The sequence below is a fragment of the Adiantum capillus-veneris genome, chromosome 12, assembly GCF_014529385.1.
Source record: "Adiantum capillus-veneris isolate H3 chromosome 12, ASM1452938v2, whole genome shotgun sequence".
Lineage (NCBI taxonomy): Eukaryota > Viridiplantae > Streptophyta > Polypodiopsida > Polypodiales > Pteridaceae > Adiantum > Adiantum capillus-veneris.
The window spans coordinates 75,587,541-75,592,284 of NC_140942.1; positions in this window are offsets into that span (position 1 = coordinate 75,587,541).

The following is a 4,744-nucleotide window of genomic DNA, read 5'->3' on the forward strand; positions in this document are numbered from 1 at the left end:
AAACATACTCTTGTATGTCCACTTTCATGGTAGGCCAATAGAAATACGTCTCTACTCCTCGGAGAGTAGGTTGAATACCTCTATGCCCTGCATATGGGGGAGCATGGGATTCATACATAACCTTTTCACGAAGGGAATGGGTAACACATAGCCTATTGCCGTGGAGAAGATAACCATCCTGCAAGGTGAATGGTTCCTCTTTCTTCCCCAAAGCAAGGGCTGACATTATGTCTCTAAAGTCAGGGTCAGTAGCATACTCATCTATCATAGAGGATAGATCATTGTGAGTAGCTATAGACACCGCATTAACTTTTGGTCATCGTGAAAGTGCATCGGCAACTTGATTGTGCTTACCAGCTATGTGAGCAATATGGAAATTAAATTGCGAAAGAAAATTTTCCCACCTCATTTGTTTGTCGGAAAGCTTGGTTTGCGTCATGAAATACTTGAGACTTTGGTGGTCGGTTCGTAGGATAAATGGAGTCCCCAATAGGTAGTGCTTCCATGTGTCTAGGGCATGTAGAACAGCTAAAAGCTCTTTCTCATAAATGCCCAAGACTCGTTCATCACCATTGAGCCTTCGGCTCTCATATGCTATGGCATGCCCTTCTTGAAGCAAAACCGCTCCAAGGCAATCACCACAAGCATCACATTGGACCTCAAATGGCTTTGAGAGATCCGGAAGCACGAGGACTGGTTGGGAAGTAAGCTTCTCTTTGAGTTTTTCAAAAGCATTTTGCTCCTTAGCAGTCCATACAAACTTAACGTTCTTCTTGGTTAAGTCGTGTAGTGGTCCTGCTACTTGAGAGAATTTTGCTATGAAGCGTCTATAGTATGCACACATACCAATAAAGCTTCTTAGCTCATGTAGATTCCTTGGGTTAGGCCATGATTTTATTACCTCTAACTTTGATGGATCCATACGAATACCATCGTGAGAGATAATATGGCCTAGGTATTGAATCTCTTGAAGGAAGAATTCACTTTTCTTTTGGTTGAGAAAAAGTTTGTTCTCCCTCAAGGCTTGAAAAATCACTTGGAGATGTTGCTTATGTTCCTCCAAAGACTTGGAGTAGATGATAATATCATCGAAGAAAACTCCATTGAATTTTCGATATGGTCTAAAAATTTTCTCCATCAAACGATTGAACGTAGCTGGTGCATTAGTCAAGCCAAAAGGCATGACTAGATATTCATAAAGACCAAATGTTGTGCGAAACGCGGTCTTTAAGATATCCTCATCCACTATCCTTATTTGATGATAGCCACTCTTAAGGTCAATCCTACTGAAGTAGGTAGAGCCTTGTAGCTTATCAAACAGATCTTCTACCCGAGGTACGGGAAATCTGTTTTTAATAGTGATGTGGTTTAGTGCTCGATAGTCCACACACATACGGTATGTACCATCTTTCTTTTGCACTAAAAGGACTGGAGAACAAAAGGGAGAGGAACTAGGCCTCACCATCCCTTTGTCTACCAGCTCTTGTACTTGCCTCATGATCTCCTCTTGTTGAGCTTGTGAGACTCGATAAGGAGGTTTGTTAGGCGGTGAGCTTCCTGGAAGGAGCTCAATACGATGGTCATCATCCCCTCGTTTTGGAGGTAGGTCCATAGGGATATCATCGATGAACACATCTTGGAATCCTTTTAGAAAAGTAGACAAGTCTAACTCTTCTTGATTCCTATCATTTTCATTTGATGAAACATTATTAGCTTTTAGAGACTCTTTGACATAAATCATGTACGCAGAAACTGAGCTCTTCATTGATTTATCAAAAGAAAGAGGATTTACAAGTGGAATAGTGCGACCACGCTCACTAGCATCTATATACATGTTCTTTCCCCTGTAGGTGAAGTAAATTCTCCTTTCAGGGAACTTCATGTTGGCAGCCATGCGATCAAACCATGGTGCCCCTAGGATAACATCCTGATGTTGGAGGGGAGAGATGAAGAAGTCTTCTTTGTCGACATAGCTTTGGACATGAAGCCTCAACTTCCCAATCAAGGGAGTAACGGAGGCTTGTTGTCCCTTGAAAGCTGCATCAGCTGTTACTATATCTCCCATCTCAAAAGCTTGAATGCCCAACTTGGTGGCCAACTCTATTGATATGAAGTTGAGAGTAGAGCCAGGGTCAAACAAGATGAAGGCATCATGCTCTCTTACCTTTCCCCAAGCATAGGAGAGTGATGATCCTTTGCAATGAGCATCCTCTTTTGGAGCTTCGATGGTGGAAGCCCTAGGAGTCTCATTGCGAGTATTCTTCTTGGGGCAAGAACGATAGCCATGTCCTTGCTCCCCACACTTGAAACACTTATGGTCCTTGCGAAAAGCTTCAAGCTCTTCAGGAGAGAGTTTGTTTTTACCTTTGTAAACTCCCTTCTCCTTGGACCGATTGTTGTTGTTGTTGTTGGAAGTGCCTTGGGAATTATTTTGAGCATTGGATTTCCCCTTTGCATCATTTTTATCTTTGTTTTCCATGGGCTTGACATTACGTCTAGCCCCTTGATGGAAATTGATGCGTGAAGCAACCATGGTGTGGTGGATTACTTCGGTAATAGTACCGGGCCGTTGAGAATTGATATATTCGGCCATCTCTTCAGGTAATCCCGCACAGAATTGCTGTCTTTGCTCGGCAAAGTCTATCTTTTGAAAGACAGTAGCTTTGAGATGTAAATCCCAAAACTTATCTACATATTTGTTGATAGACTCATGAGAGAGGAGCTTCAAGCCGCGCCATTCGGTAAGAACTTTATCTTTAGTATCGCTTGGAAGAAATTGCTTCATGATGGAAACTCGTAGAGTTTTCCATGTCTTTGGGGCTTCTCCATTGCCACGAAGGCTAGCCCACCATTGACGAGCTGATTTTTGGAAGTGCATAGCTACATGGCGTAGCTTGGAGGACTCTGTGAAGCCCTCGTCCCCAAAGGCCGCATCAAATTGCTGGATGAAGGCCAACACTTTGTCGGTAGCACCAAAGGTGCCATCGTAGGTGAGAAAAGAGATACTCTTTCCTCCCTCCTTGAACTTCTTTAGCTTTTGTGACCTTCGCCATGCAGGAAATGATTTGCGATGTCCTCCCCTCTTGTATTCTCTAGGAGAATAGCCATAACTTTCATCGGAAGAGAAGGAAGGTGAAGAAGAAGGAGAAGAGGGTGACCTCTTCCTAGCCCTTTTCTTCCTTTGTTTCCTCTCTTGCCTTTGAGAGTGATGAGGAGAAGGACTATGGGTTGCTCTTTTCCTCTTGGGAGGAGTAGGCGATCGTCTAGACCGCCTTCTTCGTGGAGCCACATCTTCAGAAGAACTTAGACTTTCATTGCTTTCTTTCTCTTTGGATTCCTCCTCTCGAATGGGAGAGAGTCTTCTTTTGGGGTCCTCTTCAAGAGGCCTCCTAAGCTCTCTCTCCTCTTGGAGAGGAAGGGAAATTCCATAGGCACGAAGTTGTTGAGTAACTTCGGCTTGCAAGGTAGGGTTTCCCATAGCTTGTTGCAACCTAGTCACAAGATAATTCACAAACATGGGAGCATCATCATTAGCACCTTCATGTGCAAAGTCAAAGCTATCAATGTTCATTCTACTCTCTTGATTATTGTCAGCCATGTTAACAAAATTTTATGTATGTACTTAGTGTATGCTTTGGCAATTCAAAACCTTAGTTGCCACTCCTCTTAGCCTTTGAAAATCGGCTCTTAAGTATCTACACCCACGGCTCAAAGTGGTTAATTATAGAGAGTAGAGGAGTAGGTCTAACATAGCAGAGTTGCCAAGGGCTAGCTCCTTTCGGACTTCTTATGGCTCAATAATGGTAAAGCCGTAGGCAAGTCTAAAAAGACTCCATTATTAAGTCCAAAGCTCCTGAGGTGTGCACCATCCCCCACATAGTGGGCTTAACAAAACCGGTATTAGATCCCAGTTCCACTTACTCTATTATAATTAACAACATCAACCATTTATAGGCTACTTAAGGACCTCTCTTCTTAAGCAAGAAAAGAAAAACCAAATGCTATGATACCAATGTAATGGAATTTGCCTATTCAATTTGAGAATAGCGGAATTTAATGAGAGTACTTTCAAGAAATGATTTTGTGAGCATAGCGGTAGACATAATTGAAGATAGCAACATAATCATAGCAATTAGTTAACTTGGCATAGACAATACTTTTGCAAGAGAGAGAGTTTAGAGAACATGACAACAATTGAGGACCGGATTTATGTGGAGCCGGTCCCCCCTCCAATAGGCATTTGTATTATGATTTCTCCCATAAAGAGAGACTTGTTACAATACAGTCTTTGTGTTCCTTGTGACCTAGGTGATGCCATGAAGATGGAAGGCTTCATGCACCACAAACATAACATAAACTTGAAGAAAGCTTTAACTATCCCAAGCCTCAGTCCCAAGACCTCAAACACCTTCGAAGGTGGAGAGAGCTAGCAGGGAATGAGGGTAGGGAAGAGGAAGAAGAAACATTTCGTAGGAGAAAGAATTAGTTCCTCACTTATCATACTCTTGTTGCTAGCATACATAATAGCATAGTAATGAAGAAGAAGGAGATGGCAAGCTTAAGCATTGAAGCATGGCTCTTGGTTGGATTTGCACTCCATAGCCAAGAGTGTTGGTGTAGGCTCTCAACCTCTACTTGCTTGGAGAGGGAGCTCTTGCACTTTGCATAGCACACAATGAGAGTGATTGTGAGTGTGTGTGGGTGAGTATACCCCCTAGGCACCCCCCTAGCTTGCTTGGGTCGA